This window comes from Pseudophryne corroboree, chromosome 1, assembly GCF_028390025.1.
Source record: "Pseudophryne corroboree isolate aPseCor3 chromosome 1, aPseCor3.hap2, whole genome shotgun sequence".
Lineage (NCBI taxonomy): Eukaryota > Metazoa > Chordata > Amphibia > Anura > Myobatrachidae > Pseudophryne > Pseudophryne corroboree.
The window spans coordinates 707,154,528-707,180,149 of NC_086444.1; the positions used below are offsets into that span (position 1 = coordinate 707,154,528).

The 25,622-nt window shown below is 49.6% G+C and overlaps 1 protein-coding gene across 2 annotated transcripts in view; it reads right to left on the bottom strand.

Annotated features, from left to right (window-relative positions):
- Positions 1-25,622, bottom strand: part of TICAM1 (TIR domain containing adaptor molecule 1) — a 105,842-nt gene that overhangs the window by 73,790 nt on the left and 6,430 nt on the right. The gene's annotated exons all lie outside the window — the stretch shown is intronic.

Below are 25,622 nucleotides of genomic sequence, written 5' to 3' on the forward strand. Positions count from 1 at the left end.
CACCACAGAAGTGAGACTCTGGTGTTGGGAGATAGAATTATCCTCCGGTGCATATGAAGGGGGGGGGGGGGGGGAGGTTTCCAGACCATTTGTCCAACAGGTCCCACTGGAACACTGTCATGGAACCTTCCAAACTGGGGGGCCTCGTATGCCGCCACCATTTTTCCCAGCAATTGAATGCATTGATGAATGGAGACCGTTTTCGGTTTTAGCAAGAGTTTTACCAGACTCTGAATTTCCCGAACTTTCTCCATGGGGAGGAACACAATCTGTTGGACCGTGTCCAGTATCATGCCCAAAAACGCCAACCGGGTTGTAGGGATTAACTGTGATTTCGGCAAGTTCAGGAGCCAGCCGTGCTGTTGTAGAATTGACAGGGATAGTGCAATGTCCTGTAACAATTTGTCCTTGGACCTCGCCTTTATCAGGAGATCGTCCAAGTACGGGATAACTGTAACCCCTTGCTTGCGCAGGGGTACCATAATTTCTACCATTACTTTGGTGAAAATCCTCGGAGCAGTGGATAGACCAAACGGCAACGTCTGAAACTGCGTATCTTGGATAGAAAACCTCAGGAAACTTTGATGAGGAGGATAAATGGGGACGTGAAGGTAGGCGTTCTTGATGTCCAATGAGACCATGAATTCCCCCTCCTCCAGACTGTACATCACCGCTCTGAGAGACTCCATCTTGAATTTGAATTTCACCAGGAAGAAACAGAGATTCCAGGTTGTGGATTGGTCTTACCGAGCCATCCGGCTTCGGTACCACAAACAGGCTTGAATAAAACCCTTGCCCCTGCTGTGCCAGGGGTACCGGGACCACAACCTGATTTTGACACAAGTTTTGTGCTGCACCGCAGACCAGAGCCCTGTCCGGAAGCGAAGCTGGTAAGGCTGATCTGAAAAAACGGTGAGGGGGAACGTCTTGAAACTCCAGTTTGTACCCTTGGGACACAATACTCAATACCCAAGGGTCTAGACCCGAGCGAACCCAGACCTGACTGAAAAGCTTTAGGCATGCCCCCACCGATGCGGGCCCCTGTAAGGGAGACCTGGCGTCATGCGGAGGATTTGGCAGAAGCCGGGGAGGACTTCTGCTCCTGGGGACCAGAGGATGCGGGTACCCTCTTGCCTCTTCCTCTGGTAGCCAGGAAGAAGTTTCCTCGGCCTCTTCTATACTTGTTGGGCCGAAAGGACTGCATTTGATAATGTGGCGGTTTCTTCTGTTGCGTAGGAACAGAAGGTAAAAAGGTAGATTTACCCGCGGTAGCTGCGGATACTAAATCAGTAAGACAGTCACCGAAAAGTTCACCTCCCTTAAAAGGAAGAGACTCCATATTTCTCTTGGAATCAGCATCAGCATTCCACTGGTGAGTCCAGAGCGCTCGCCTAGCCGCAACGGACATAGCATTCGCCTTAGCACCTAGCAGGCCAGAATCCCTTGCAGCCACTTTCAAGTATGCAGCTGCATCTCTGATATAACCAAGCGTTACCTGGATGTTATCTCTATCCAGAGTATCCCAATCAGAAGACAAAGTGTCTGCACACTTTTCAATAGCACTACTGACCCACGCAGACGCAATAAGAGGCCTAAGCAGCCTCACTGTAGTAGTGAAAAATAAGATTTTACTCACCGGTAAATCTATTTCTCGTAGTCCGTAGTGGATGCTGGGACTCCGTAAGGACCATGGGGAATAGCGGCTCCGCAGGAGACTGGGCACAACTAAGAATGCTTTAGGACTAACTGGTGTGCACTGGCTCCTCCCACTATGACCCTCCTCCAGACCTCAGTTAGGATACTGTGCCCGGAAGAGCTGACACAATAAGGAAGGATTTTGAATCCCGGGTAAGACTCATACCAGCCACACCAATCACACCGTATAACTCGTGATATTATACCCAGTTAACAGTATGAACATAACAGAGCCTCTCAACAGATGGCTCAACAATAACCCTTTAGTTAACAATAACTATATACAAGCATTGCAGACAGTCCGCACTTGGGACGGGCGCCCAGCATCCACTACGGACTACGAGAAATAGATTTACTGGTGAGTAAAATCTTATTTTCTCTAACGTCCTAAGTGGATGCTGGGACTCCGTAAGGACCATGGGGATTATACCAAAGCTCCCAAACGGGCGGGAGAGTGCGGATGACTCTGCAGCACCGAATGAGAGAACTCAAGGTCCTCCTCAGCCAGGGTATCAAATTTGTAGAATTTTGCAAACGTGTTTGCCCCTGACCAAGTAGCAGCTCGGCAAAGTTGTAAAGCCGAGACCCCTCGGGCAGCCGCCCAAGAGCCCACCTTCCTCGTGAAATGGGCTTTTACAGATTTAGGCTGCGGCAGGCCAGCCGCAGAATGCGCAAGCTGAATTGTGCTACAAATCCAGCGAGCAATAGTCTGCTTCGAAGCAGGAGCACCCAGTTTGTTGGGTGCATACAGGATAAATAGCGAGTCAGTCTTCCTGACTCCAGCCGTCCTGGAAACATAAATTTTCATGGCCCTGACTATGTCAAGTAACTTGGAGTCCTCCAAGTCCCTAGTAGCCGCAGGCACAACAATAGGTTGGTTCAAGTGAAAAGCTGATACCACCTTAGGGAGAAACTGGGGACGAGTCCTCAATTCTGCCCTATCCATATGGAAAAATCAAATAGGGGCTTTTACATGACAAAGCCGCCAATTCTGACACTCGCCTAGCCGAAGCCAAGGCCAAAAGCATGACCACTTTCCACGTGAGATTTTAACTCCACGGTTTTAAGTGGCTCAAACCAATGTGACTTCAGGAAACCCAACACCACGTTGAGGTCCCACGGTGCCACTGGAGGCACAAAAGGAGGCTGAATATGCAGCACTCCCTTAACAAATGTCTGAACTTCAGGCAGTGAAGCCAGTTCTTTTTGGAAGAAAATCGACAGAGCCAAAATCTGGACCTTAATGGAACCCAGTTTTAGGCCCATAGTCACCCCTGACTGTAGGAAGTGCAGAAATCGACCCAGCTGAAATTCCTCCGTTGGGGCCTTCCTTGCCTCACACCACGCAACATATTTTCGCCATATGCGGTGATAATGTTGTACGGTTACATCTTTTCTAGCTTTAATGAGCGTAGGAATGACTTCCTCCGGAATACCCTTTTCTTTTAGGATCCGGTGTTCAACCGCCATGCCGTCAAACGCAGCCGCGGTAAGTCTTGGAACAGACAGGGCCCCTGCAGCAGCAGGTCCTGTCTGAGCGGCAGAGGCCATGGGTCCTCCGAGATCAATTCTTGAAGTTCCGGGTACCAAGCTCTTCTTGGCCAATCCGGAACAATGAGTATAGTTCTTACTCCTCTTTTCCTTATTATCCTCAGTACCTTGGGTATGAGAGGAAGAGGGGGGAACACATAAACCGACCGGTACACCCACGGTGTCACTAGAGCGTCCACAGCTATCGCCTGAGGGTCCCTTGACCTGGCGCAATATTTTTCTAGCTTTTTGATTAGGCGGGACGCCATCATGTCCACCTGTGGCCTTTCCCAACGGTTTACAATCAGTTGGAAGACTTCTGGATGAAGTCCCCACTCTCCCGGGTGGAGGTCGTGCCTGCTGAGGAAGTCTGCTTCCCAGTTGTCCACTCCCGGAATGAACACTGCTGACAGTGCTAACACGTGACTTTCCGCCCATCGGAGAATCCTTGTGGCTTCTGCCATCGCCATCCTGCTTCTTGTGCCGCCCTGTCGGTTTACATGGGCGACTGCCGTGATGTTGTCGGACTGGATCAGAACCGGCTGGTTTTGAAGCAGGGGTTTTGCCTGACTTAGGGCATTGTAAATGGCCCTCAGTTCCAGAACATTTATGTGTAGGGAAGTCTCCTGACTTGACCAAAGTCATTGGAAGTTTCTTCCCTGTGCGACTGCCCCCCAGCCTCGAAGGCTGGCATCCGTGGTCACCAGGACCCAGTCCTGTATGCCGAATCTGCGGCCCTCTTTAAGATGAGCACTCTGCAGCCACCATAGCAGAGACACCCTGGTCCTTGGAGACAAGGTTATCAACCGATGCATTTGAAGATGCGATCCGGACCATTGGTCCAACAGGTCCCACTGAAAGGTTCTGGCATGGAACCTGCCGAATGGAATTGCTTCGTAGGAAGCTACCATCTTTCCCAGGACTCGCGTGCAGTGATGCACCGACACCTGTTTTGGTTTCAGGAGGCCTCTGACTAGAGATGACAGCTCCTTGGCTTTTTCCTCTGGGAGAAACACTTTTTTTCTAGACTGTGTCCAGAATCATCCCCAGGAACAGTAGACGACAGGAACCAGCTGTGACTTTGGAATATTTAGAATCCAACCGTGCTGGTGTAGCACCTCCTGAGATAGTGCTACGCCGACCAACAACTGCTCTCTGGACCTCACCTTTATCAGGAGATCGTCCAAGTATGGGATAATTAAAACTCCCTTTTTTCGAAGGAGTATCATCATTTCGGCCATTACCTTGGTAAATACCCTTGGTGCCGTGGACAGGCCGAACGGCAACGTCTGGAATTGGTAATGACAATCCTGTACCACAAATCTGAGGTACTTCTGGTGAGGATGGTAAATGGGGACATGCAGGTAAGCATCCGAGATGTCCAGTGATACCATGTAATCCCCCTCGTCCAGGCTTGCAATAACCGCCCTGAGCGATTCCATCTTGAACTTGAATTTTTTTATATATGTGTTCAAGGATTTCAAATTTAAAATGGGTCTCACCGAACCGTCCGGTTTCGGTACCACAAACATTGTGGAATAGTAACCCCGTCCTTGTTGAAGTAGGGGCACCTTGACCATCACCTGCTGGGAATACAGCTTGTGAATTGCCTCTATCACAGCCTCCCTGCCTGAGGGAGTTGTTGGCAAGGCAGATTTGAGGAAACGGCGGGGGGGAAATGTCTCGAATTCCAGCCTGTACCCCTGAGATACCACTTGAAGGATCCAGGGATCTACTTGTGAGCGAACCCACTGATTGCTGAAGATTTTGAGACGGGCCCCCACCGTACCTGGCTCCGCCTGTTGAGCCCCAGCGTCATGCGGCGGACTTAGAAGAAGCGGGGGAGGACTTTTGTTCCTGGGAACTGGCTGTATGCTGCAGCTTTTTTCCCCTACCTCTGCCTCTGGGCAGAAAGGACGCGCCTCTACCCCACCTGCTCTTTTGGGGACGAAAGGACTGTACCTGATAATACGGTGCTTTCTTTGGTTGTGAGGGGACATGTGGTAAAAATGCTGACTTCCCAGCCGTTGCTGTGGACACTAGGTCTGAAAGACCATCCCCGAACAACTCCTCACCCTTATAAGGCAAAACTTCCATGTGCCTTTTAGAATCTGCATCACCTGTCCACTGCCGAGTCCATAACCCTCTCCTGGCAGAAATGGACAGTGCACTTATTTTTGATGCCAGCCGGCAAATATCCCTCTGTGCATCTCTCATGTATAAGACAGCGTCTTTAATATGCTCTATGTTTAGCAATATAGTGTCCCTGTCTAGGGTGTCAATGTTTTCTGACAGGGAATCCGACCACGCAGCTGCAGCACTGCACATCCATGCTGAAGCAATAGCTGGTCTCAGTATAATACCAGTGTGTGTATATATAGCCTTCAGGAGAGCCTCCTGCTTTCTATCAGCAGGTTCCTTTAGGGCGGCCGTATCCGGTAGTGCCACCTTTTTTGATAAGCGTGTAAGCGCTTTATCCACCTTAGGGGGTGTTTCCCAACGTGACCTATCCTCTGGCGGGAAAGGGTACGCCATTAGTAACTTTTTAGAAATTACCAATTTTTTATCTGGGCAAGCCCACGCTACTTCACACACTTCATTTAATTCTTCAGAAGGGGGAAAAACTACTGGGAGTTTTTTCTCTCCAAACATAATACCCTTTTTTGTGGTACCTGGGGTCACATCAGAAATGTGTAAAACATTTTTCATTGCCTCAATCATGTAACGAGTGGCCCTATTGGACATTACATTAGTCTCTTCGTCGTCGACACTGGTATCAGTATCCGTGTCGACATCTGTGTCTGCCATCTGAGGTAGCGGGCGTTTTAGAGCCCCTGATGGCCTTTGAGACGTCTGGGCAGGCACGAGCTGAGAAGCCGGCTGTCCCGCATTTGGCATGTCATCAATTTTTTTATGTAAGGAGTCGACACTTTCACGTAATTCCTTCCACAAGTCCATCCACTCAAGTGTCCGCCCCGCAGGGGGTGACAACACATTTATAGGCATCTGCTCCGCCTCCACATAAGCCTCCTCATCAAACATGTCGACACAGCCGTACCGACACACCGCACACACACAGGGAATGCTCTGACAGGAGACAAGACCCCACAAAGCCCTTTGGGGAGACAGAGAGAGAGTATGCCAGCACACACCAGAGCGCTATATAACACAGGGATTAACTAAATTATATCCCCTTATAGCTGCTATATATGTATATTGCACCTAAATCTAGTGCCCCCCCTCTCTTTTTTACCCTTCTGTAGTGTAGACTGCAGGGGAGAGCCAGGGAGCTTCCTTCCAGCGGAGCTGTGAGGGAGAAATGGCGCCAGTGTGCTGAGGGAGATAGCTCCGCCCCTTTTTCGGCTGACTTTTCTCCCGCTTTTTTATGGATTCTGGCAGGGGTATTTATCACATATATAGCCTCTGGGGCTATATATTGTGATGATTTTGCCAGGCAAGGTGTTTATATTGCTGCTCAGGGCGCCCCCCCCCCCCCCCCCCAGCACCCATCAGTGACCGCAGTGTGAGGTGTGCAAGAGGAGCAATGGCGCACAGCCGCAGGGCTGTGCGCTACCTTGTTGAAGACAGGAGTCTTCTGCCGCCGATTTTCCGGATCACTTCTTGCTCCTGGCTCTGTAAGGGGGCCGGCGGCGCGGCTCCGGGACCGAACATCAATGGCCGGTTCCATGCGGTCGATCCCTCTGGAGCTAATGGTGTCCAGTAGCCTAAGAAGCCCAAGCTACCACCAGTTAGGTAGGTTCGCTTCTTCTCCCCTTAGTCCCTCGCTGCAGTGAGTCTGTTGCCAGCAGATCTCACTGTAAAATAAAAAACCTAAAATATACTTTCTCTCTAGGAGCTCAGGAGAGCCCCTAGTGTGCATCCAGCTCAGCCGGGCACAAGATTCTAACTGAGGTCTGGAGGAGGGTCATAGTGGGAGGAGCCAGTGCACACCAGTTAGTCCTAAAGCTTTCTTAGTTGTGCCCAGTCTCCTGCGGAGCCGCTATTCCCCATGGTCCTTACGGAGTCCCAGCATCCACTTAGGACGTTAGAGAAATTGCCTTTAGGGTAGCCTCCTGCTTACGGTCCGCCGACTCCTTAAGGGCCGTCGATTGGGCTGCAGGGAGGGCTACCTGTTTTGACAAACGCGCCAGGGCTTTGTCTACTGTGGGGGGATTTTCCCACGTATCCCTATCAGATTCGGGAAAGGGGTATGCCACCCTGATCCTTTTAGGAATCAGAATTTTTTTTATCAGGGCTGTTCCTAATGCTATCAAAGAGAGCGTTCAGTTCGAAACAAGGAGGAAAGGTAACCGAGCGCTTCTTTTCCTTGTAAATAAGGACCCTGGTTTCAGGTGTAATAGGGTCCTCATTAATATTCAAGATATCTTTGACAGCAACAATCATACTGAATACTCTTAGCCAATTTAGGGTCCAACCTAGAATCAGCATAATCGACATCGGCCTCAGAGTCCGTGTCAGTACCCGTGTCAACTAACTGGTCAAAAATAAGATTTTACTTACCGATAAATCTATTTCTCGTAGTCCGTAGTGGATGCTGGGACTCCGTCAGGACCATGGGGATTAGCGGCTCCGCAGGAGACAGGGCACAAAAATAAAAGCTTTAGGATCAGGTGGTGTGCACTGGCTCCTCCCCCTATGACCCTCCTCCAAGCCTCAGTTAGGATACTGTGCCCGGACGAGCGTACACAATAAGGAAGGATTATGAATCCCGGGTAAGACTCATACCAGCTACACCAATCACACCGTACAACTTGTGATCTGAACCCAGTTAACAGTATGATAAACGTAGGAGCCTCTGAACAGACGGCTCATAACAATAACAACCCGATTTTTATGTAACAATAACTATGTACAAGTATCGCAGACAATCCGCACTTGGGATGGGCGCCCAGCATCCACTACGGACTACGAGAAATAGATTTATCGGTAAGTAAAATCTTATTTTCTCTGACGTCCTAGTGGATGCTGGGACTCCGTCAGGACCATGGGGATTATACCAAAGCTCCCAAACGGGCGGGAGAGTGCGGATGACTCTGCAGCACCGAATGAGAGAACTCCAGGTCCTCTTTAGCCAGGGTATCAAATTTGTAGAATTTTACAAACGTGTTCTCCCCCGACCACGTAGCTGCCCGGCAGAGTTGTAATGCCGAGACCCCTCGGGCAGCCGCCCAAGATGAGCCCACTTTCCTTGTGGAATGGGCCTTGATAGATTTAGGCTGTGGCAGGCCTGCCACAGAATGTGCAAGTTGAATTGTGCTACAAATCCAACGAGCAATCGTCTGCTTAGAAGCAGGAGCACCCAGCTTGTTGGGTGCATACAGTATAAACAGCGAGTCAGATTTTCTGACTCCAGCTGTCCTTGAAATATATATTTTCAATGCCCTGACAACGTCCAGCAACTTGGAATCCTCCAAATCGCTAGTAGCCGCAGGCACCACGATAGGCTGGTTCAGGTGAAACGCTGAAACCACCTTAGGCAGAAACTGAGGACGCGTCCGCAGTTCTGCCCTGTCCGAATGGAAAATCAGATATGGGCTTTTATACGATAAAGCCGCCAATTCTGACACTCTCCTGGCTGAAGCCAGGGCCAGTAGCATGGTTACTTTCCATGTAAGATATTTCAAATCCACCGATTTGAGTGGCTCAAACCAATGGGATTTGAGAAAATCCAAAACTACATTAAGATCCCACGGAGCCACTGGGGGCACAACCGGGGGCTGTATATGTAGTACTCCTTTTACAAAAGTCTGGACTTCAGGAACTGAAGCCAATTCTTTCTGGAAGAAAATCGACAGGGCCGAAATTTGAACCTTAATGGACCCTAATTTGAGGCCCATAGACAATCCTGTTTGCAGGAAATGTAGGAATCGACCCAGTTGAAATTCCTCCGTCGGGGCCTTCCTGGCCTCACACCACTCAACATATTTTCTCCAAATGCGGTGATAATGTTGTGCAGTCACCTCCTTCCTGGCTTTTACCAGGGTAGGGATGACCTCTTCCGGAATGCCTTTTTCCCTTAGAATTCGGCGTTCAACCGCCATGCCGTCAAACGCAGCCGCGGTAAGTCTAGGAATAGACACGGTCCCTGCTGAAGCAGGTCCCGTCTTAGAGGTAGAGGCCACGGATCTTCCGTGAGCATCTCCTGAAGTTCCGGGTACCAAGTTCTTCTTGGCCAATCCGGAGCCACGAGTATCGTTCTTACTCCCCTGTGCCGTATAATTCTCAGTACTTTTGGTATGAGAGGCAGAGGAGGAAACACATACACTGACTGGAACACCCACGGTGTTACCAGAGCGTCCACAGCTATTGCCTGAGGGTCTCTTGACCTGGCGCAATACCTGTCCAGTTTTTTGTTGAGGCGGGACGCCATCATGTCCACCTTTGGTTTTTCCCAACGGTTCACAATCATGTGGAAGACTTCTGGATGAAGTCCCCACTCTCCCGGGTGTAGATCGTTTCTGCTGAGGAAGTCCGCTTCCCAGTTGTCCACTCCCGGAATGAACACTGCTGACAGTGCTATCACATGATCTTCCGCCCAGCGAAGAATCCTTGCAGCTTCTGCCATTGCCCTCCTGCTTCTTGTGCCGCCCTGTCTGTTTACGTGGGCGACTGCCGTGATGTTGTCCGACTGGATCAACACCGGCTGACCCTGAAGCAGGGGTTTTGCCAGGCTTAGAGCATTGTAAATCGCTCTTAGCTCCAGTATATTTATGTGAAGAGACATCTCCAGGCTTGACCACACTCCCTGGAAGTTTCTTCCCTGTGTGACCGCTCCCCAGCCTCTCAGACTGGCATCCGTGGTCACCAGGACCCAGTCCTGTATGCCGAATCTGCGGCCCTCTAACAGATGAGCACTCTGCAACCACCACAGAAGAGACACCCTTGTCCGTGGAGACAAAGTTATCCGCTGATGCATCTGCAGATGCGATCCGGACCATTTGTCCAGCAGATCCCACTGAAAAGTTCGTGCGTGGAATCTGCCGAATGGAATCGCTTCGTAAGAAGCCACCATTTTTCCCAGGACTCTTGTGCATTGATGCACAGACACTTTTCCTGGTTTTAGGAGGTTCCTGACAAGTTCGGATAACTCCCTGGCTTTCTCCTCCGGAAGAAACACCTTTTTCTGAACCGTGTCCAGAATCATTCCCAGGAACAGCAGACGTGTCGTCGGGGTCAATTGAGATTTTGGAAAATTCAGAATCCACCCGTGCTGTTGCAGCACTACTTGGGTTAGTGCTACTACGTCCCCCAGCTGTTCTCTGGACCTTGCCCTTATCAGGAGATCGTCCAAGTAAGGGATAATTAATACGCCTTTTCTTCGCAGAAGAAACATCATTTCGGCCATTACCTTGGTAAAGACCCGAGGTGCCGTGGACAATCCAAACGGCAGCGTCTGAAACTGATAATGACAGTTTTGCACCACGAACCTGAGGTACCCTTGATGTGAAGGGCAAATTGGGACATGCAGGTAAGCATCCTTGATGTCCAGGGACACCATAAAGTCCCCTTCTTCCAGATTCGCTATCACTGCTCTGAGTGACTCCATCTTGAACTTGAATTTTTGTATGTACAGGTTCAAAGATTTCAGATTTAGAATAGGTCTTACCGAGCCGTCCGGCTTCGGTACCACAAATAGTGTGGAATAATACCCCTTTCCCTGTTGTAGGAGGGGTACCTTGACTATCACCTGCTGAGAATACAGCTTGTGAATGGCTTCCAATACCGTCGCCCTGTCTGAGGGAGACGTTGGCAGAGCAGACTTTAGGAACCGGCGAGGGGGAGACTTCTCGAATTCCAACCTGTAACCCTGAGATACTACCTGCAGGATCCAGGGGTCCACCTGTGAGTGAGCCCACTGTGCGCTGAAATTTTTGAGTCGACCCCCCACCGCCCCTGAGTCCGCTTGTAAAGCCCCAACGTCATGCTGAGGGCTTTGCAGAAGCCGCGGAGGGCTTCTGCTCCTGGGAGGGAGCTGCTTGGTGCACTCTCTTACCCCTTCCTTTGCCTCGGGGCAGATATGACTGTCCTTTTGCCCGCTTGTTCTTATAGGAACGAAAGGACTGCGGCTGAAAAGACGGTGTCTTTTTCTGTTGGGAGGGGACCCGAGGTAAAAAGGTGGATTTCCCGGCTGTTGCCGTGGCCACCAAATCCGATAGACCGACCCCAAATAATTCCTCCCCTTTATACGGCAATACTTCCATATGCCGTTTGGAATCCGCATCACCTGACCACTGTCGCGTCCATAAACTTCTTCTGGCAGATATGGACATCGTACTTACTCTCGATGCCAGAGTGCAAATATCCCTCTGAGCATCTCGCATATAAAGAAAAGCATCCTTTAATTGCTCTATAGTCAATAAAATACTGTCCCTATCCAGGGTATCAATATTTTCAGTCAGGGAATCCGACCAAACCACCCCAGCACTGCACATCCATGCAGAGGCGATGGCTGGTCGCAGTATAACACCAGTATGAGTGTATATACTTTTCAGTGTAGTTTCCAGCCTCCTATCAGCTGGATCCTTGAGGGCGGCCGTTTCAGGAGACGGTAACGCCACTTGTTTTGATAAGCGTGTGAGTGCCTTATCCACCCTAGGGGGTGTTTCCCAGCGCGCCCTAACCTCTGGCAGGAAAGGATATAATGCCAATAATTTCTTTGAAATTAGCAGTTTTCTATCGGGGTTAACCCACGCTTCATCACAAACTTCATTCAATTCCTCTGATTCAGGAAAAACTACAGGTAGTTTTTTCTGACCCCACATAATACCCCTTTTTGTGGTACTTGCAGTATCAGAGATATGCAAAGCCTCCTTCATTGCCGTGATCATATAACGTGTGGCCCTACTGGAAAATACGTTTGTTTATTCACCGTCGACACTAGATTCGGTGTCCGTGTCTGGGTCTGTGTCGACCGACTGAGGTAAAGGGCGTTTTACAGCCCCTGACGGTGTCTGAGACGCCTGGACAGGTACTAACTGGTTTGCCGGCCGTCTCATGTCGTCAACTGATTTTTGTAACGTGCTGACATTATCACGTAATTCCATAAACAAAGCCATCCATTCCGGTGTCGACTCCCTAGGGGGTGACATCACCATTACCGGCAATTGCTCCGCCTCCACACCAACATCATCCTCATACATGTCGACACACACGTACCGACACACAGGGAATGCTCTTATCGAAGACAGGACCCCACTAGCCCTTTGGGGAGACAGAGGGAGAGTTTGCCAGCACACACCCAAGCGCTATAAATATATAGGAACAACCCTACAGAAGTGTTGTTTCCTTTATAGCAGCTTAATATATCAATATCGCCAAAAAAGTGCCCCCCCCTCTCTGTTTTTTTACCCTGTTTCTGTAGTGCAGTGCAGGGGAGAGTCCTGGGAGCCTTCCTCGCAGCGGAGCTGTGCAGGAAAATGGCGCCGTGTGCTGAGGAGATAGGCCCCGCCCCCTATTTCGGCGGGTTCTTCTCCCGGTGTTTGTGAGACCTGGCAGGGGTTAAATACATCCATATAGCCCCAGGGGCTATATGTGATGTATTTTTAGCCAGAACAAGGTATTATCATTGCTGCCCAGGGCGCCCCCCCCCCAGCGCCCTGCACCCTCAGTGACCGCTGGTGTGAAGTGTGCTGACAACAATGGCGCACAGCTGCAGTGCTGTGCGCTACCTCATGAAGACTGAAAAGTCTTCTGCCGCCGGTTTCTGGACCTCTTCACTTTTCGGCATCTGCAAGGGGGTCGGCGGCGCGGCTCCGGGACCGGACTCCATGGCTGGGCCTGTGTTCGATCCCTCTGGAGCTAATGGTGTCCAGTAGCCTAAGAAGCCAATCCATCCTGCACGCAGGTGAGTTCACTTCTTCTCCCCTAAGTCCCTCGATGCAGTGAGCCTGTTGCCAGCAGAACTCACTGAAAATAAAAAACCTAATAACTTTTTCTAAGCAGCTCTTTAGGAGAGCCACCTAGATTGCACCCTGCTCGGACGGGCACAAAAACCTAACTGAGGCTTGGAGGAGGGTCATAGGGGGAGGAGCCAGTGCACACCACCTGATCCTAAAGCTTTTATTTTTGTGCCCTGTCTCCTGCGGAGCCGCTAATCCCCATGGTCCTGACGGAGTCCCAGCATCCACTAGGACGTCAGAGAAACTACGCTTGTGCGACCCCGCAGGGTCTTGCATTTGTAAAAGGCGTCCTCCACTGATCTTTTCCACACCTGGGATTGAGAGTCAGACTGATCAAATTTTTGATTTAATGACGTGACACTAGCATGCAAGTTATTCAATGTAGTTAACCAATCTGCAGTCAGCGGTGCTGACAGGGCCACCCCCAAAACATTCGGTGTCCCTGATAAATTATCCCCCGAAGAAGGATAATCTGCCTCCGACATGTCGACTACCCAGAGACAGCACACACACCAAGCCAGTGAGGGAACACAAAGGGAAATAGCCAGCTCACACCCCAGCGCCAAATAAGCAGGTCTGACCACACTAATAAATGTCCCAGAGCTGCTGCGCTTTACTTGTAATAAATAAATATGCCCCCCCCCTCTTCTGTTTTGAGCCCCCTGGTACTTGCTGCGGGTGAGGAGGGACCAGCGAATTCACTGAGGAAAATGGCGCCAGTGAGCAAGAAGCCCCGCCCCCAACATGGCGCGCTTTGTCCCGCTTAATTTTATATATTTATCCTGGCGGGGGTATTGCGGACAGTGCCTGGGCACTGAATATCATTGCCAGCCAATTTATAGAGGTAACAAGCTCCCCAGCTCCCCCCCCTCCCCCCAGCGGTGTGACCTGAACGGGAGCCTGGCGCGCACTGAGCAAGCCGCTGTGCGGTACCTCTTATATGCAGTCTTTTTGAAGAAGATGTCTTTTCCTCAATACTCACCTGTCTTCTGGCTGAAGAGGGGGGACGGCAAGCTGTGGGAGGGAGCATCCAGGAGAGCCCGGCGTTCATCTCCCCTCAGGAGCTGAAGGCATCCTGTCAGCAGCAGCAGAGCCCTGAAACTCATTAGAAGTGGGTCTAGACTGCTCTCCCCTCTTTCCCACGAAGCAGGGAGTCTGTAGCCAGCAGATCTCCCCAAAATAAAAAACCTAACATTAAGTCTTTTCAGAGAAACTCTAAGAGCTCCCCGTGTGCCCTGTGTCTCGTCCGGGCACATTTCTAAAACGGAGTCTGGGGAGGGATATAGAGGGAGGAGCCAGGTCACGCCCCTTTGCAAGTCTTAAAGTGCCCATGTCTCCTGCGGATCCCGTCTATACCCCATGGTCTTTTGAGAGTGCCCAACATCCTCTAGGACGAAATAGAAAACTGTATTGGACTAGTAATACTAAGTAAAGCTATACAGATCAATAGATATATCAATGCACACTAAAGACTGGAGGGTACTTGTACTACATAGCCCTGAAGTAATGCACTGTTTCTTAACGAACACTGTCAACAGACATGTAGAATACTCAAGTGTCCTCCAAAATGCACAGCGCTGACATGCAGGCAGCTTTACAGAGGAGGCTTTGCCCAAACAGTCCCAGGATCAGCTCAGCATGTGAAGATGGCGCCCAAACAGGAAGGGGAAGGAAGGGGGGAGGAGGAGGGAGGAAAGAGAAAGATATCCAGGTTGGGAACATTTACTCTAAATTGCACCCTGGGGCTGGGGGAGGGGCTACAGGTCAGAATCTTATCCCCTTGCTGGACTTCACCGCCGGGTACTGTGGGCCATATGTAAATGGTTTTTAGTAAAACTGACCTGTGCCCCTGCCCTGCTGGTCTAACGGGGTCCCTGTACTACCACAGTGTCCATGCCAGCATGCGCAGTCCGCCTCCCATTGGCCGCGCCAGATCACAATTTCCAGCGGGTCCCGCTGTAAGTACCCAGCAACCAGGGACACGGGAGTATACAGTGCCACTGGGGGAGGTGATGTAGCTGCAACAGGAGATATGTCAGAATGACATCTAGCATGGACAGTGCCTATGCTGCAGTCCTTGAAGACTCTTTCTTCACTGTAAAAAGCTCTCTTCAAGGCTGCTGGAGCACCCATGCCTGTTAGCTATCTGCACTGCAGGCACCAACTTACAAACTGAGTTACTGTGCACGGAAGCGGGGTTATAGAGGAGGCGGCGCTGAGCATCTTGGGAACAGTCAAAGCTTTAGTCTGTTGGTGCCTCGGATCAAGTTCCTACTCTACACCCCCTGATGTTATCCCCGTGGAACCCAGTGTACACCGCTGCAGAAAATAAGATTCCTCACACTCCTCTGTCACCTTATCAGGAATCTGCAGAACGTCTGTGATAGCTTCTGTAAGAGCCTCTATTCCCTGTGACAGAGCAGCCCCCCCCTCCTCCGAGTCCACCTCACCCTCCTCCATGTCTGACCTTTCATCAGAGTCAGACTGCAGGATATAGGCCAGAGTATGTTTTTGCAGACAAATAGTAGGAGTCTGAGACGCTGGTTTGGGGACTGAGTCTCTGTCTATAAACTCATCCACAGTCTTAAGTATTGCGTCTTTATCTCGCTGCGGGACAATTTAGTAGAAATATTGAAAATCATTCATTGAATGGAAGCCAGCCATGCTGGTTCAGCCCTGCTAGCCTGGGAAGGTGCACTGCACTGAGTACACAATAGTGAACCCCCTGTGGAAGAAGAACACTCTGCAGTACATGAAACACTCTTTGCCTGACACACAGGACAAGGTTAAAGAACAATTAACCCACAAAGAGCCTTCCAGGGAGACACAGATATTATGGAGCTAGCACACAGCACACTTATCACGAATGCCAAGCTTAGCCGGGTCGCAGACTAAGTACCCAGATTGGGGATTTAGTACACTAATAATCGCTCTTTCCCTGGTACTGCTGAGGTAATCTGGAGTCACTCGAGGAGCTGCGCATCCCTGTCAGTCAGCGTCTACGTCCACTGCAGAGGAAAAATGGCGCTGTGAGCTGTTGGATCCGCTCATAGTGAGGCACCGCCCCCTCTATGGCACGCGGTCTTTCAAACTTTTTTTTTTATATACTGGCTGAGGTAATTTAGTTCTTAAAACGGAGTCAGACCCGTTTTAAGTCTGTGTTTGCCAGTGTGGGTACTGTGTACAGTGTACTGAGACTAAGTTCGCCCCCTCAGAAGCTGTGCGTCTGCACTGTGTACAGAGTCTGGAGACGCAGTCCCCCCCGGTTAGAAGCCGTGCATCTCCGAACCCTCATGCTGCCATGATGGCTAACAACCTGCTTACCGGGACGCCGGCTTAGTACTCACCACTCTTCTGGCTCTGTTAGGGGTGGCGGCGTACTGCGGTAATGTACGCTCGCCGTGGTGGGGCTTGCAAATAGTTCCCTGAGGAGCTAGTGTCCTGTCAGCGGGGAACTGGACAATTAAACCTATGAGAGGTTAGGCCTTCCCCCCTAACCCCCGCCCCCCCCTTCCCACATGCTATGGTCTGAATATCGTCAGCAACAGGCCGACTTAAACACAACACACCATGTGTGTAAACATACCCAATGACTGCAGATACAGTACGCACTGGGACGGGCGCCCAGCATTCTCTACGGACTAAGAGAAAAGGATTTATCGGTAGGTATTAAAATCCTATTTTCTCACACGTCCTAGAGAATGCTGGGGATGCTTCAAGAACCATGGGGTTTATACCAAAGCTCTAGAACGGGCGTGAGAGTGCGGATGAGCACTGATTGACCAAACAAGAGGTCCTTCTCAGCCAGGGTATCAAACTTGTAAAAGTCCGCAAAGGTGTTTGAACCCAACCAAGCCCAGGATGAGCCCACCTTTCTGGTAGAATGGGCCTTTACCGATTTCGGTTACGGCAATCCTGCCATAGAATGAGCCTGCTGAATCGTATTACAGATCCAGCGTGCAATAGTCTGCTTGGAAGCAGGAGCCCAAATCTTGTTGGGAGCCCACAGGACAAGCAGAGCCTCTGTTTTCCTAATCTGAGCTGTTCTGGTGACCTAGATTTTCAAAGCTCTGACCACATCGAGAGACTTCGATTCCGCCAAGTCGTTAGTAGCCACTGGCACCACAATAGGCTGGTTTACGTGAAACGATGAAACCACTTTTGGCAGAAAATTGCTGACGAGTTCTCAACTCCGCTCTAACTGCATGGAAGATTAAATAGGGCTTTTGTGAGACAAAGCCGCCAATGCAGACACCCGCCTTGCGGATGCCAAGGTCAACAGCATGACCACTTTCCAAGAAAGGAATTTCAACTCAACCTTACGTAAAGGTTCAAACCAATGAGATTGCAGGAACTGCAACACCACATTAAGATCCCATGGTGCCACTGGGGGCACAAAGGGAGGTTGGATGTGCAGCACGCCCTTCACGAAGGTCTGAATTTCTGGAAGGGAGGCCAATTTTTCCTAAAAGAAAATAGATAAGGCCGAAATTTGTACATTAATGGAGCCTAACTTTAGGCCCGCATCCACACCTGCTTGCAAAAAATGGAGCAAACGCCCCAGCTGAAATTATTTTGTAGGAGCCTCCTTGGATTCACACCAAGACACACATATTTTCTCCAAATACGGTGGTAAAGCTTCGCCGTTACTTCTTTTCTAGCCTGAAGCAGTGTGGGAATGACTTCACTGGGAATACCCTTTCGGGCTAGGATATGGCGTTCAACTGCCATGCCGTCAAACGCAGTCGCGGTAAGTCTTGATAAATGCACGGCCCTTGCTGTAACGGGTCCTCTCGTAGAGGAAGAGGCCAGGGATCTTCTATGAGTAATTCTTGAAGATCTGGATACCAAGCCCTCCTTGGCCAGTCCGGAACAATGAGGATCGCTTGAACCTTTGTTCTTCTTATGATCTTTATCACCTTCGGAAAGAGTGGAAATGGAGGGAACACATAGACCGACTGAAACACCCACGGTGTCACCAGGGCGTCCACCGCCATTGCTTGAGGGTCCCTCGACCTGGAACCATATCTCTGAAGTTTCTTGTTGAGGCGAGACTCCATCACGTCTATTTGAGGAATTCCCCAAAGACTTGTCACTTTTGTGAAATTCTCTTGATGAAGACCCCACTCTCCTGGATGGAGATCGTGTCTGCTGAGGAAGTCTGTTTCCCAGTTGTCTACACCCGGAATGAAGACCGCTAACAGAGCGTTTATATGCCTTTCCGCCCAGCGGAAAACTTTTGTGGCTTCTGCCATTGCTGCTTTGCTCTTCGTTCAACCCTAGCGGTTTACTTACGCCACTGCTGTTAAGTTGTCCGACTGAGTTAAGACGGGCAGATCGCGAAGATGTTCCGCTTGCAGAAGGCAGTTGTAAATAGTCCTCAATTCCAGAATGTTTACTGCAGACAAGCTTCCCGGCTTGACCGTTTTCCCTGGAAATTCTTTCCCTTGAAAGACTGCTCCCCAGCCTCGGAGACTTGCATCCATGGACACCAGGATCCAATCCTGGATCCCGAACCATCGTCCCTCTAGGAGGTGAGAACTGTGCAGCCACCACAGGAGAGATATTCTGGTCCTGGAAAGTAGGATTATTTTCCGGTGCATGTGCAGGTGAGACCCGGACCACATGTCCAACTGGTACCGCTAAAACCACTCTGGCATTTAACCTGCTCACCGAATGGCCTCGTAGGCCGCAACCATCTTCTTCCTCAACGTAACGTAACAGATTACACTGTTGCAAATCTAATCAGACTCTGGATCCTCAGAGCTCTTTCCACTGGAAGAAACAAACTCTCAACAGACATTCGCGTCGTTGGGATCAACAGTGATTCTGGCAAGCTCAGGAGCCAACCACTGTGTTGAAGAACTGTCAGAGAGAAAACGATTTGCACCACTTATTTCTTGACCTCGCCGTAGTCAGGAGAGCGTCCCAGTACAGAATAATAACGGCTTTTACCATCGAAGGAAACCCATCATACTGCCGTCACTCCGGTGAATTGGCAATGACAATCCTGAATAGCAAACCCAGGTAAGCCTAATGCGGAAGAAACCGTACTTAGACCCTCTTTCTCCTTTTACAGATTGGAGATCCCTGCCCTGAGAGATTCCATCTTGTAGTTCAACTTCTTAAGTAGAAATTTTTGGGATTGTTCTGACCGAGCCGTCCGGGCTCAGAAACACGAAAAAGCTTTTTTTGTGTGACCGGGACAGCAGGACAATGTCCTGATCCTGACCCAACTCCTGTATGGCGTCGCATACTACCTCCCCATCCAGAGGAGAATCGGTAAGATTTATTTGAAAAATCAGTGAGGGGAATCGTCTTGAAACTCCAGTATATCCCCCTTGGGACTCTATTCTTAAGTCACTTATCCATGTCCATTCCAGGACTGACTGAAGAGTATTAGACGTGGTCCCACCGGTGTGGGCTCCAGGCAAGATAGACCCAGCGACATGCGGTGGATGTGGTAGAAACAGAGGATGATTTCTGCTTCTGCGAACTTGAAAAGGCTGCTGACCTCTTACCTTTTCACCTTCCTCTACCTGCAAAGAAGGGGAAAAACCGTATCCATCCGGTCGAAATGACTGCATCCTACAAAAATGCGTCACCAACCGTTGTGAGGGAACATAGCTCAAGAAGATCAACTTAACAAAGCCATCCCCCAACCAGGTTTCACCTTCATAGGGAAGATACTTCAGTACTTCTCGGAGTCAGCCTCAGCATTCCATTGGTGAATCCACAACGTCTAACTAGTCGAGACCGCCATGGAAGTGGCCCGCAAACCCAAGAGTCCTATATTCCTTGTAGTCGCACGGCAGTATGCTGCAATGATATAGACATGACTCAACTTCAGGAGTACCCTGCATACAACTACTCCCCCATGCGCATTTAATGCTAGTATAATCAACGTACATGCGGACACATAATTAGAGTATCACATATCTTCCTGCATACGATCCTTTGTGACAGAGCCCCGTGCAGAACAGGAGTGACTCTCACTTTCTTCTATCCATTAGAAGGAATAACTTTACCTCAGCATTATTATTAATAATAAATAAATATAATGTGTGTATGTGTGTGTGTGTGTGTGTGTGTGTGTGTGTGTGTATATATATATGTGTGTGTGTGTGTGTGTGTGTGTGTGTGTGTGTGTGTGTGTGTGTGTGTGTGTGTGTGTGTGTGTGTGTGTGTGTGTGTGTGTGTGTGTGTGTGTGTGTGTGTGTGTATATATATATATATATATATATATATATTCACAGTAACAGAAGGCGGCACTCTCAGGACTTGTAATAATAAGAATTTACTTACCGATAATTCTATTTCTCGGAGTCCGTAGTGGATGCTGGGGTTCCTGAAAGGACCATGGGGAATAGCGGCTCCGCAGGAGACAGGGCACAAAAAGTAAAGCTTTAGGATCAGGTGGTGTGCACTGGCTCCTCCCCCTATGACCCTCCTCCAAGCCAGTTAGATACTGTGCCCGGACGAGCGTACATAATAAGGAAGGATTTTGAATCCCGGGTAAGACTCATACCAGCCACACCAATCACACTGTACAACCTGTGATCTGAACCCAGTTAACAGTATGATAACAGCGGAGCCTCTGAAAAGATGGCTCACAACAATAATAACCCGATTTTTGTAACTATGTACAAGTATTGCAGATAATCCGCACTTGGGATGGGCGCCCAGCATCCACTACGGACTCCGAGAAATAGAATTATCGGTAAGTAAATTCTTATTTTCTCTATCGTCCTAGTGGATGCTGGGGTTCCTGAAAGGACCATGGGGATAATACCAAAGCTCCCAAACGGGCGGGAGAGTGCGGATGACTCTGCAGCACCGAATGAGAGAACTCCAGGTCCTCCTTAGCCAGGGTATCAAATTTGTAGGATTTTACAAACGTGTTTGCCCCTGACTAAATAACCGCTCGGCAAAGTTGTAAAAGCCGAGACCCCTCGGGCAGCCGCCCAAGATGAGCCCACCTTCCTTGTGGAATGGGCATTTACATATTTTGGCTGTGGCAGGCCTGCCACAGAATGTGCAAGCTGAATTGTATTACACATCCAACTAGCAATAGTCTGCTTAGAAGCAAAAGCACCCAGTTTGTTGGGTGCATACAGGATAACAGCAAGTCAGTTTTCCTGACTCCAGCCGTCCTGGAACATATTTTCAGGGCCCTGACAACATCTAGCAACTTGGAGTCCTCCAAGTCCCTAGTAGGTGCAAGGCACCACAATAAGCTGGTTCAGGTGAAACACTGACACCACCTTAGGGAGAGAACTGGGGACGAGTCCGCAGCTCTGCCCTGTCCGAATGGACAAACAGATATGGGCTTTTTTGAGAAAAAACCACCAATTTGACACTCGCCTGGTCCAGGCCAGGGCCAAGATCAAGGTCACTTTTCATGTGAGATGCTTCAAATCCACAGATTTGACTGGTTTTAAACCAATGTGATTTGAGGAATCCCAGAACTACGTGGAGATCCCACAGTGCCACTGGAGGCACAAAAGGGGGTTGTATATGCAATACTCCCTTGACAAAATTCTGGACTTCAGGAACTGAAGCCAATTCTTTCTGGAAGAAAATCGACAGGGCCGAAATTTGAACCTTAATGGACCCCAATTTGAGGCCCATAGACACTCCTGTTTTCAGGAAATGCAGGAAACGACCGAGTTGAAATTTCTTTGTGGGGCCTTCCTGGCCTCACACCACGCAACATATTTTCGCCACATGTGGTGATAATGTTGTGCGGTCACCTCCTTTCTGGCTTTGACCAGGGTAGGAATGACCTCTTCCGGAATGCCTTTTTCCCTTAGGATCCGGCGTTCCACCGCCATGCCGACAAACGCAGCTGCGGTAAGTCTTGGAACAGACATGGTACTTGCTGAAGCAAGTCCCTTCTTAGCGGCAGAGGCCATAAAACCTCTGTAAGCATCTCTTGAAGTTCCGGGTACCAAGTCCTTCTTGGCCAATCCGGAGCCATGAGTATAGTTCTTACTCCTCTACGTCTTATAAGTCTCAGTACCTTAGGTATGAGAAGCAGAGGATGGAACACATACACCGACTGGTACATCCATGGTGTTACCAGAACGTCCACAGCTATTGCCTGAGGGTCTCTTAACCTGGCGCAATACCTGTCCCGTTTTTTGTTCAGACGGGACGCCATCATGTCCACCTTTGGTATTTCCCAACGGTTTACAATCATGTGGAAAACTTCCCGATGAAGTTTCCACTCTGCCGGGTGGAGGTCTGCTTCCCAGTTTCCATTCCCGGAATGAAACACTGCTGACAGTGCTATCACATGATTTTCCGCCCAGCGAAAAGTCCTTGCAGTTTTTGCCATTGCCCTCCTGCTTCTTGTGTCGCCCTGTCTGTTTACGTGGGCGACTGCCGTGATGTTTTTCCCACTGGATCAATACCGGCTGACCTTGAAGCAGAGGTCTTGCTAAGCTTAGAGTATTATAAATTTACCCTTAGCTCCAGTATATTTATGTGGAGAAAAGTCTCCAGACTTGATCACACTCCCTGGAAATTTTTTCCTTGTGTGACTGCTCCCCAGCCTCTCGGGCTGGGCTCCGTGGTCACCAGCATCCAATCCTGAATGCCAAATCTGCGGCCCTCTAGAAGATGGGCACTCTATAACCACCACAGGAGAGACACCCTTGTCCTTGGATATAGGGTTATCCGCTGATGCATCTGAAGATGCGATCCGGACCATTTGTCCAGCAGATCCCACTGAAAAGTTCTTGCGTGAAATCTGCCGAATGGAATTGCTTCGTAGGAAGCCACCATTTTTACCAGGACCCTTGTGCAATGATGCACTGTTTTTAGGAGGTTCCTGACTAGCTCGGATAACTCCCTGGCTTTCTCTTCCGGGAGAAACACCTTTTTCTGGACTGTGTCCAGAATCATCCCTAGGCACAGCAGACGTGTCATCGGGATCAGCTGCGATTTTGGAATATTTAGAATCCACCCGTGCTGTTGTAGCAGTATCCGAGATAGTGCTACTCCGACCTCCAACTGTTCCCTGGACTATGCCCTTATCAGGAGATCGTCCAAGTAAGGGATAATTAAGACGCCTTTTCTTCGAAGAAGAATCATCATTTCGGCCATTACCTTGGTAAAGACCCGGGGTGCCGTGGACAATCCAAACGGCAGCGTCTAAAACTGATAGTGACAGTTCTGCACCACGAACCTGAGGTACCCTTAGTGAGAAGGGCAAATTTGGGACATAGAGGTAAGCATCCCTGATGTCCCCGGACACTATATAGTCCCCTTCTTCCTGGTTCGTTATCACTGCTCTGAGTGACTCCATCTTGATTTGAACCTTTGTAAGTGTTCAAAAATTTTTTTTAGAATAAGTCTCACCTAGCCTTCTGGCTTCAGTACCACAATATAGTGTGGAATAATACCCCTTTTCCTTGTAGTAGGAGGGGTAATTTAATTATCACCTGCTGGGAATACAGCTTGTGAATTTTTTCCCATACTGCCTCCTTGTCGGAGGGAGACCTTGGTAAAGCAGACTTCAGGAGCCTGCGAAGAGGAAACGTCTCTACATTCCAATCTGTACCCCTGGGATACTACTTGTAGGATCCAGGGGTCCTGTACGGTCTCAGCGCCATGCTGAGAACTTGTCAGAAGCGGTGGAGCGCTTCTGTTCCTGGGAATGGGCTGCCTGCTGCAGTCTTCTTCCCTTTCCTCTATCCCTGGGCAGATATGATCTTATAGGGACGAAAAGACTGAGGTTGAAAAGACGGTGTCTTTTTCTGCAGAGATGTGACTTAGGGTAAAAACGGTGGATTTTCCAGCAGTTGCCGTGGCCACCAGGTCCGATGGACCGACCCCAAGAAACTCCTCTTCCTTTATACGGCAATACACCTTTTTGCCGTTTGGAATCTGCATCACCTGACCACTGTCGTGTCCATAACATCTTCTGGCAGATATGGACATCGCATTTACTCTTGATGCCAGAGTGCAAATATCCCTCTGTGCATCTCGCATATATAGAAATGCATCCTTTAAATGCTCTATAGTCAATAAAATACTGTCCCTGTCAAGGGTATCAATATTTTTAGTCAGGGAATCCGACCAAGCCACCCCAGCTCTGCACATCCAGGCTGAGGCGATCGCTGGTCGCAGTATAACACCAGTATGTGTGTATATACTTTTTATGATATTTTCCAGCCTCCTGTCAGCTGGTCCTTGAGGACGGCCCTATCTATAGACGGTACCGCCACTTGTTTTGATAAGCGTGTGAGCGCCTTATCCACCCTAAGGGGTGTTTCCCAACGCGCCCTAACTTCTGGCGGGAAAGGGTATACCGCCCATAATTTTCTATCGGGGGGAACCCACGCATCATCACACACTTTATTTAATTTATCTGATTCAGGAAAAACTACTGTAGTTTTTTCACATCCCACATAATACCCTCTTTTGTGGTACTTGTAGTATCAGAAATATGTAACACCTCCTTCATTGCCTTTAACGTGTGGCCCTAATAAGGAATACGTTTGTTTATTCACCGTCGACACTGGATTCAGTGTCCCTGTCTGTGTCGACCGACTAAAGTAAACGGGCGTTTTAAAACCCCTGACGGTGTTTTTGAGACGTCTGGACCGGTACTAATTGTTTGTCGGCCGTCTCATGTCGTCAACCGACCTTGCAGCGTGTTGACATTATCACGTAATTCCCTAAATAAGCCATCCATTCCGGTGTCGACTCCCTAGAGAGTGACATCACCATTACAGGCAATTGCTCCGCCTCCTCACCAACATCGTCCTCATACATGTCGACACACACGTACCGACACACAGCACACACACAGGGAATGCTCTGATAGAGGACAGGACCCACTAGCCCTTTGGAGAGACAGAGGGAGAGTTTGCCAGCACACACCAAAAACGCTATAATTATATAGGGACAACCTTATATAAGTGTTTTCCCTTATAGCATCTGTTTTATATATTTCTAACGCCAAATTAGTGCCCCCCCTCTCTGTTTTAACCCTGTTTCTGTAGTGCAGTGCAGGGGAGAGCCTGGGAGCCTTCCCTCCAGCCTTTCTGTGAGGGAAAATGGCGCTGTGTGCTGAGGAGATAGGCCCCGCCCCTTTTTCGGCGGCCTCGTCTCCCGCTTTTAACGGATTCTGGCAGGGGTTAAATATCTCCATATAGCCTCCGGAGGCTATATGTGAGGTATTTTTAGCCAAAATAGGTTTTCATTTGCCTCCCAGGGCGCCCCCCTCCCAGCGCCCTGCACCCTCAGTGACTGCCGTGTGAAGTGTGCTGAGAGGAAAATGGCGCACAGCTGCAGTGCTGTGCGCTACCTTTAGAAGACTGAGGAGTCTTCTGCCGCCGATTCTGGACCTCTTCTTACTTCAGCATCTGCAAGGGGGCCGGCGGCAAGGCTCCGGTGACCATCCAGGCTGTACCTGTGATCGTCCCTCTGGAGCTGATGTCCAGTAGCCAAGAAGCCAATCCATCC